General features: G+C 46.1%; 1 long non-coding RNA gene across 1 annotated transcript in view; it reads right to left on the bottom strand.

Moving 5' to 3' along the window:
- LOC308637943 overlaps positions 1-8,479 on the bottom strand; it is a 31,155-nt gene extending 22,676 nt beyond the window's left edge. Inside the window, exons 1-2 of the long non-coding RNA XR_014019710.1 lie at positions 8,370-8,479; positions 8,144-8,257 (exon numbers count right to left, since the gene is read on the bottom strand). This is a non-coding gene — a long non-coding RNA (uncharacterized lncRNA). The remainder of the gene's footprint in view (positions 1-8,143; positions 8,258-8,369) is intronic.
- Between the last annotated feature and the right edge of the window lie 1,487 nt (positions 8,480-9,966).

Below are 9,966 nucleotides of genomic sequence, written 5' to 3'. Positions count from 1 at the left end.
GTTTTCCTAATGCAAAGGCAAGACTCAGAATCCCTGCTCTGGCCTCAGACATGTTAATCTTGGAATCATTAAGAACGTCAAAATTCTGACCCTACGTGCTTTTGTGTAGGTGGGTCTTTGGAAATGAAAGCAAAACAAAACTCTAAAACATTCATTTGGCAATTCATTTTAAAATAATTGTTAACCCAAGAGATACTTACAGATATAGAATATTTTCATGAAAAAAAATAGAAATAGGTTAAAAAAAAAAACAAAAACTAGTGACAAGAATGGCAACTCTGTCACTTTTTTACCTTTTGCAAACTTTTGTTTTGATAAAAAGGCCTCTAAGGGCTTAGATCTGCTTCTACCTTTGGCCTGTTGCAAGACGTGATTGATTGCTGTTTAAATCTAGGAAGACAATCTGACCACCCACAGATGCACTTGGAAAAAGGAAGTTGATGTCATTAGTCCTTTGAGGTCATTGTGGATATTCTTTGATACTACACCAAAACTCAGTAGCTGTCCCCCCCCCACCCCCAAAGGTTAGTTGCAATGTAGAATCTGAAAATAATGACGAACCTTTTGGACTCCATTCCATTCAAACCTTGTGTTCTCTCTTAATATTTGAATACCATTTTTACCCTTGAAGAGTTTAGTATGGTCATTTGAAACATATCTATTCCATGAGACATGCAGATCTTCCAATGTTGACACAATTCATTATACAATATTAAACAAAAAAAAGTCGCATTCATTAGTATCACTTTAAGTATTGGAAAGCTGTCAAGCCCATGGTGGCTCCTACGAGTTTTTCAAAATTTCTTGAAAGCTTGAATTTTATCATTGGCAACAAATACTGTCAGTTATTTTACTGGAAGTGACAGAATTAATTTGTTCATTTTCCAGAGAACGTCTGCCAAATAGTCAAGTTTGAATACCCAGAGTTTGTCTATCGGTTGTTCTTTCAAATAAAAATGGTACTTCTTGAAGAAGGCAGCTAACTCAGCTCAAAATTCCAGAGATTGTACAGGTGCCTTGAGGAAGTGTCAGACTTCACTATGGGCAGGAGTGTGTCATGCCCATGTGCCATTTCATTGGGAAAGCTCATGCTCAAAGATTGAGATTTAATAAAATGAAAAACTTCTCATTGCTACATCAGATATATTCTTTATTTCTTGAATCCACAATCCCTTTAACATTCATTTTTCTTTTACTGTGACAAAAATATATGTAACATAAAATTTAGCATCTTCACCATTTTGAAGTGTACTAGTTGCAGTAAAAACACTTTCACGTGGTTGGGTAGTGGTCACCACTATCTATCCGCTAAACTTATTTCATCTCTCCTGACGAAGTGAATGTTCTAGGTGTTTTCTAGTTTCCATATTGAAAGATCCACTTACACAAAAGCACTTAGGGTCCTCAATGACTGTCAGAATTTTCACCTTCTTAATGGTCCCAAGACAATACGGTTGAGACCCACTGGTCTAGAACAGAGAGTCTCAGTCTTGTCTTTGCATGAGAATCATCAGGGCAGCTTTGTGAGAAAGAATTCCCATGTCTCTGTGCCATCCCCAGCCAACGAAGCGAGAATCTCTGGGGATTGTAAATGTCAATGTCTGATATTGAAAATGAATTGTGGCAAGATTTCCTTCCTTTTAAAGAGTGAATAATATTCCATTGTATGCACACACCACATCAAGTACATCTTTAAGTGAAACTACACGCACCACAGCAGAGAACACAATCACAACCAGCCTAAAGTTGTGCTCAGTAGTCCACAGCTTGATCCGTTGCTGGTAGCAAATTATATCTTACTATTATTATGAAAATAGTGTAGCCCCTTAGATCCATGGAAGTGTCTCAGCCAATTGTAACCTGGACTCTATGTTGAAATGTCTACTTCACTAAGCACGAAGCAAAATGAAAAAGCACCTAGTGTCCTTTGGTCCGAGACAATCACCACCAGCATCTGAGGCTGGTGTATTTTCTTCCAATATTTTCTTAGAAAAACCGTGTTCCTGAAATGTTCTGTCTTTAGGATGTAGGGCAAGAACTAAAAGACACCTTGCTGGACAGATTTTTGCCTTCTCTCTACAAGCTCTATAAAAATAGGAGACAGGCTTGGGACTAAATGCACCTTTTGAAATATGCATTTAATTAATTCTGTAGAAGTATTTAGGGGATCTTTGTCTTTCATTTGTGCACCATACCATGTTGGTACAAACAACATGATAATTCTGGATTTCTTATCTATCAACTCTTTGTTTCTAAAATGTGAGAAAGCTGGCATCACACTAGCTGCGGGGAGGTTTGCATGATGTGCTCTAGTTTAGATAAGAGTCCCCCAGAGTTGAATGTGTTGAAAGCTTGGTCACCTGTCTATTGAGAGGTGGTGGAACTCTTAGGACGTGTGATCTACCGCAAGGAAGTGAGGTCAACAGGGGCATGGCCTTGGAGGGAATATTGGGATACTAGCGTGTGGTGAGGGGAAGAGCCTCCTTTGCCACATGGCCCCCCCACCATGATGGAATGCTTCGTGCAGGTCTAAAGGCAATGAGGCCAAGTGACTATGGACTGAAAACCTCTGAACTGTGAGCCAAAGTAAAACTTTCCTCCTTTTAAGTTGATTCTCTCAGGTATTTTGTTACAGTCATGGAAAGCTGACTAATATACCTAGCAAGGGGTGGGCACAGAATAGGTTATGTCCATGCATTAGTTATCTTTTAATATATTTAATATTCTGGTAGAAGTAACAATAATAGTCATAGTAATGAGCATGCCTCCTGGATGCCTTATCTCATCAGAGTTTCACAGGTGAGGAGAGTCAGGGGTTGGATCACCCATCCCCACTTATCAGATGAGGAAATGGAGGCTCACATATTCTGTGTGACTACCCAAGGCTGCACAGAGGACATGGATGCAGGACTCAGAGCCACCTGCATTGCTAGGAAAACTAAACATAGCTATTGGAATAAAGCATCTTCTCCTTCTTATCACTTAAAATCACTTCATGGTTGTCAGGAGCCTGTGGGGCCTCTTTGGGCACCGAGCTCTGGACAGGTCACTGAGACTTCAAGGATCTGTAAGCCAGACTCCAAACATCTGCAGCCGTGGCTACAGCTGAGGGCTATTACCAACCGGATACACAACTGGGGATGTGACGTCATTTGTGTTCCTGCCATCAAAATCCTCCTCTGTCCCAGCCTGCAGGACATTCTTTCACATGCACAAATATTTATAGGTGTAAATTCAGCAGAGCGGAAGAGTCCTGTCAGGTGGGCAAGGCACACAAGAATGCCAGACCAAGGCCATCTCAAAGCGATGCTGATTCTGCGAGCCCACAGTGGGGATGGACAGGTGTCCCTGACGTGCAGCTCAGAAGCCCTCCTCCTTAGAAGGAGGGTGCTGGCCTTTGGGTGGTGCAAGCGATAAAGATCTGAGTGGTCTCCCCACCGCCCTTAGCTGAGGTTCTGTGGGCTCCCAAGAGCCCTTGGAGAACAGGAGCAGGAAAAGACAAGGCAGTGACTAAAAGGGCATTAACCTGGGCTGCCCACTGCACCTGCTCCCACCAGACTTCCAAAGGAACGCTTAATTCCCACAGAACAGTAAACAGATGTGGTCCTCTCAATAAAACACCAATCTTTAAAACCCGTCATCCTGGCCAAATGCCATGGCCCTCCCTAATAAACATGGAAGGCTGTGTGGCGGGCTGGATTAATTAATATCCACAGGTTCCTGACCTTTTCCTGGACCCACGGACAATCAGTCCCCCTAAGACAGATGACCCACTGGCTTGCGTTCTTCTATGATGTATGTGTGTCCTTCTTATGCAAGAGACATGGGACAAGGATCCAAGTCCCCAAGTGGGCCTGCTTTCTGTTCCAGAATAAAGTAAACATAAAAATAAAACCATTGCACAACCAGAGCCTTATAAGAAAACCAGCATTTGCATCAATGATGAAGGGGATCTTGTTCTCTTTTTGCTAAAGCAGCAAAGTTTCATTTTCTTTTGGTTAAGCAATAATCCCCATCCCACCCAGCAAGAAATAGGAATTGAGTTTCTTCCCTGGGTTGGAATAAAGGCCTGGGTTAGAGAAAATGGGCACACTGTGCCTCTGCGCATGTGTTAGGAGTGGGCAGTGCCTCCAGATGGGGCTTGGGAGAGGTTCGTATTCATGGGCAGACTAATAAAGAGAAACACATGGATTGCTCTGGCTCCCATGAATCCTGTTTTTACCACCCCCGCCCCCAGAGCTATTTCCATGTACACTGGGCTTTTATCAACAGCAGGTCTGGTCCAATTGTCTTCTAATTCATACTAGAGTAAGAATGACTATTCCAAGCACTACAGAAAGAAGGGAGTGTCTCACTTTGTTTTAGTAGATCATAGCCATGTTCCAATATCACAGCTTGAGGCCACAAAAGGAAAAAAAAAATATGATGGCTTGGACCATTTAGAAACATAATAGAAAACGAAAAGTGCAAGAAAGGAGCAGCGATAGACAGTATGCATGAAAACATAGATCCTGGAACTTTTTAATCTGGGACAATAGAAACATCACAATTGTTCATTATCGAGGTAGAAAATAAAAACAGAAGAAAAAAAAAAACATTGGAGTACGAGTCCTCATTAAAACAAAAGAAAACAACAACAACAACAAAAACCTCCCCCGGACTTGGGTCAACTGCAAGCAGATGTTGGGATCTAGTTTCAAATACTTTACCATATACCTGTGACCCGTCTTAATCAACTGAGTTCAACTTCGTTTCTGTGATGGATACTTTGAGGCTCCAATTTGACTAAGTAATGCCCACATCGCTGGTAAAACATTATTTCTTCATACATCTTGGAGGATGTTTCCAGAAGAGATTAACATGTGAACCAACAGACTGAGGAAAGAAGATTCACCCTGGTGGAGCACAGTAATTTGTGAGGCTGAGGCAGCAGGATCACAGATTCGAGGCCAGCCTCGACAACTTAGTGAGAACCTGCCTCAAAATAAAATTTTCAAAGGGCTTGGATGCAGCTCCATGGTAGAGCACTTGACTAGCACATGAGGAGCCCCGAGAATCATTCCTAGCACTGGGCGGGTGGGAAGAAAGGTGATCAGCTGATTGGCTCTCACCCATGTAGGTGGGCATCACCCAATTTGCTGAAGACCTAATACTCCCCACCCCAGAGTTCGCAGACTCTTATGGTTTAGACATGAGGTATCCCCCAAAAGCTCATGTGTGAGACAATGCAAGAAGGTTCAGAGGTGAAATGATTCCACTAGAAGATCTTTAACCTAACCAGAAGTCAGTCCTCTCTAGGGACGACTGGGTGGTAACTGTAGGCAGGTAGGTGTGGCTGGAGAGAGTTGGGCCCTGGGGGCATGACTTTGGGGTTTATATTTTGCCAGGGAACCAGAGCTCTCTGCTTCCTTGTTGTCATGTCCTCTGCCACATCCTTCCACCACAATGCCCTGCCTCATCTTGGGCCCACAGTTATGGAGACAGTCGACCCTGGACTGAGCCCCTGAAACTGAGAGCCAAAACAAACATTCCCTGCCCAGCCCTGTTCTCTTCATACATGTGGTCCCAGGGATGCAAGGCTGACTGAAACACAAGCCTCTGGCTCTGACTGAACTATACCAGCAGCCTTTGTAGGTCTTCGGCTTGCAGATGGCAGATCCTGGGATATTTTAGCCTCCACAATCACATAGGCCGATCCCCATAATAAAACCCTTCTTATGTGTCTCTGTCTATTTCCTACTGACTCTGCTTCTCTGGGGAACCCTTCCTAACAGCATTCCCTATCTGTAAAGTGGGTATAAAGAAGCACATACCCCGCAGGGTATTGGGATGATTCCTACAGATGAGTCTTAAATAGAACCATGACCAGTCTCCAGCTTTTATTAAGCATTGAGTGACCTTCCAATGTTGGTAAAACTGTACCTTGGACCACTGTAAAATAAACTCCTTATAACTGAGAACACAGACTCTCAGAAGAAACATTGGCTTTCTCAGGGCCAGAGGGAGAGAGGTGTGGGAAGCCCCCCTTTCAATTCCCGCCTTCCTGACTAGCTCATGACCTATTCCACCTGCCCACCTGGGCAGAAGCTCCTTTATGGGTCCCTCTCTGGGGAGGTGGATGAAGCAACGAATGGGCAGTGCAAGACTCAGGGATCCCTCTGCCTCCTCTTCTCTTCTCACCTGAGAGTTCAGAGTCAAGACCTCTGAGCATATCTTCACCATCTGGTCTCCTGCCACCTGGGGAGAGGTTCTGAGGGTACGGAAATGTGTGGTTCTGAAACTTGACATCCTAAACCTTACAACTTCAGGGTCACAATTAGAACAACTATGATGGGGTCCAGGGACGTGTGTGTGTATGAAACACAATCTCCTCGGTGTGTCTCATGATCTTCCTGGCTCAGGACACCTGGTGTAGGATGCCATAACCCTGAGGAACTGCCAAGGGCACAGCCTTGCCCGGCACCCCTCCTGCCTGTGTTCTCTCCTCCTCCCGGCTCTCAGTCTTACCCCCACCACACCACAGTCCTCTGGACCCCCCACCCTCCACAGGGATGATTCTAGGAGTCCAGTTTCCATACCTCATCTTGACTTTTACAAGTTCCCAGGATAAAAACATCTACACAAAGATCACCTCCAAGTGTTCAATGAGCCCTGCACAAAGAGAGCATCTCACCTCCTCCCACAGACAGCCATGCTACCTGCTATCAGGAAGGCTTCTTTTGCTTCAGTTTCCATGAAGCTTGAAGAAAATTTAAACCTTCAAGTGGAACAACTAGATACACCTATGTGTTTGTTTATTCCTTCTCCATGTGAGGATTTCTTTTCTCTTTCAAAAGCATTATTCAAACAGACTATTGGGTATGTGGATTTCTCAAAAGCTAAGACGAAGAGACTTCTCCGGTGGAGGTGAGAAAATTCCAAAGAAGCAGGACACAAGGTCGCAGACTTAAAACCACCCAGTGTCAGTCTAGGAGTTTCTCTCAGTGACACGGATGTTTCAGTAAACGTCTCCAACTGTCACTTTTACTCTAAGGGGAAGAAAGCAACAGGGTCAGGACTGTCCAGAGTCAGAATACCCAGGTTCTAAATATAGCTTGCTGTTGGTTACCTGTGTGATCTTCTTGTCTCCTATTGGTTATATTTCTCCTCCAAGTTGATTGTGGTCAACAAAATGATGGCAGCTCACACTGCAGACCCTTCCCACTTAACCCTCCCTGCAACTGTAAGAAGGAAATGTAACTATCAACCTTATTCTATAGGCAAAGAGATAAAGGCACAAAGAGCTTAAGAAATTACCCAACGATTCAATCCTAGGTGGTCTGACCCTGGAATTAGGCATTTAACTATATCCTTTTTGAGAGAGGATCTGGGAAATACCAACAAGAGCAAAGGTTTGCGTGTGCGAAAGATTTTCTCAGGTCCGTGGTGCCTTGAGGGACCTGTGTTCCTTGTAGGCTCTGAGGAACCCAATTAAAATGGTGGAAGGGCCCACAGGAAAGACCAGGCCAAAGGGAAGAGGGTGTAATCACTGGTCACTATCAGGGCCCAGCAACCCTCAAGCCTGTGGTTTGGTCAGACATTATGGGAAGACACTCCAGTCACCAATGGAGCCACACAACATGAATGGACGGGTGAGGGAAGATGCAGAGCACAAGTCTTAAATGAGTCCATTAAGACACAAGAATAAGAGACACGAACCTGTTTTACCCCAGCTGGGAGAGCACCTTGTGGGTGTCCACTGGGCAGTGTGGAGAGGTTTCTTCTGCTCTAGGTATTCACCTGGGTGCTGGTCACACTGGCACATTTTATCAGGATAACCGGGCCTTTATAATCAGTCATCTTTTCAGGATGAATACTACACATCAAAGCAAGTGTCTGGAGAAAGGCAGTTACAGCATCCTCTGGGCAGGAGCAGCCATGTTGGACTTGAGAGCTGTCCACTGGCCTTTGCTCCTTAGCCCTTGGCCAGCACCCGTCAGCATCAGACCTTGATCGATCAATCAGACACCAAATGATCCCCCTTGGCTTTCACAGGATGGAATGAACTGTGCCTCCTTCAAAGATGCACAGACCAGTTTCCCAACAATGAAGACACAGGTAGAGGCCCGTGGTGCCTGATTCCCATGCTGCAGGGGACACCTACCTCAATTGAAAACTGAGTAACATGTGTGAGGGCTTGGTTGGTGTCCCTCCGTGAGCTCAGGGAGGCTGAGACAGACTCTGGCCGGTGTGCAAAACACTGAACACAGTAGGTCTCCTAGAAAGAGGGACAGAAAAACGAATGAATGAACCCAGTCCCCACGGCTCTTGCAGCTTCTGCCTTGAGACGTGTGTCCTTCCCGTGTTCCTCCACTCTTCCTGGATCGCACCTCTCTGTTCTCTGCTTCTCTGTGACTGTTCATCTTGGTCTCTCTCTCTGTATGTTTGTTTCTCTCTGTCTCTGTCTCTTTCTGTCTCTGTCTCTCTGTGTGATGGTTTCTGTCTGCCCCCTGTCTCTTTTTCTCTGTTCATCTCTCTCTCTCTCTCTCTCTCTCTCTCTCACACACACACACACACACACACACACACACACAGGCCAAAAAGCTCCACCCACAGCCTCAGGCCACAAGAGGCTCTGAGGGTTCTTGCCCCTCCTGCTGTCCAGATGTCCTGGCAGCAATGTCTGCTGGAGAGACTCAGGGCGGGAGGGTTAAGCCCCCAGTAGCCAATGTTCTAAGCCACTGCATGAAGCCAGACCCCCAGGTGCAGCTGGCTCGAGCCTCCCCTTCAGTGACCATAGCCCTCCGGGGGGTGTCATGGAGATGAATCCCACTGTGCCCAGGAGCCCCGGGGCAGCTCCTGCAGTGGTTGGCAGGTCTTTGTGGAGAAGCTCTCCTTTCCTGCTCCCTAGTTACAGCTGTTGCTGCCCATCGCATGGATCTGTGGGTCTCACCTCTGCATTGACAGTTACTCCACACCCATCCGAGACCTGCAGGGCTGCCCTCTGTCAATGGCAGAGACTCTGTTCACGTTCCTGGGAGGGGGGAATCTGGGTGTCCTGACACCTGCCTTTTCCACAGGATCTTCTGCTCTAATTTACCACCCTGCAGCTGCCTGGGTGCCTCCTCCAGCAGGTGTGGCCTTCTTCTCTCTCCTGCAAACAGAGCACCCAGCCATGGCTGAGAGGAGGGCCAAGGAGGCCTCAGAGGATCATCCACCTCCTGGAAACGCTGGGGTCAGTGGCACCCCCACACTCCAGCCACCAGACCCCCTGCTCCCCTCCCCTTTGCAGGGTGCAGGTGGCTCCCTCCACTCCGGGACCCCTTTTCAGCCCTCTCACCCTTCTCGGCCTGCCATGATTGGGTGTTCCACTGTGGGTTGGCCAGGTTTATCTGCTGTCAGGCACTTTATATCCCCCATAACTCTGCCTCCCAAGCCCTCCTGTGCATGTGTTTAATTTTACAATCAGGAAGACAGATGGGGAGAGTGACAGCCCAGACACCCTGGAGGGGTGGGCTCCAGCCCTGCCTCAGCGGAACCTGCGCATGAATTCCATCAGGGACCCGAGGCTGTATTTTATGCATAACACCCCAGTGGTTTTTAAATCTCCTTAAACTTTTGATGACGGAGATAAAGGGAAAAAGAGGAGGCTGTGTAAATATGGAGCCACTATTTGGGAAGAGCTGCCAGGCCCTGTGGAGGGTGGAGTGGAGGACTACTTTTTATGGTCACTCGAGGTAAGTTCCTCTCTTCCATGGCCAACTGTGTCCCTCTTCCATCCAGTGGGCAGAAGGATGGGAACTCCCAACCCCCATGTCCTGCTCTTTCCAAGACACACCCTAGGGTGACGGCGATGATAGTAATGATCACAGCAAAGAGAAGAAAAAACACATAAAATGGAAATATTAACTGAGAATAAACGCATCTATTTAACATATTGCTTTTTATTGATCATCACTCAGAATCTGATAAAAGCAACGTCCTTAT

The sequence above is a fragment of the Spermophilus citellus genome (assembly GCF_964194105.1).
Source record: "Spermophilus citellus genome assembly, chromosome: 18".
Classification (NCBI taxonomy): domain Eukaryota; kingdom Metazoa; phylum Chordata; class Mammalia; order Rodentia; family Sciuridae; genus Spermophilus; species Spermophilus citellus.
This window is presented reverse-complemented; position numbering and strand designations above follow the sequence as displayed.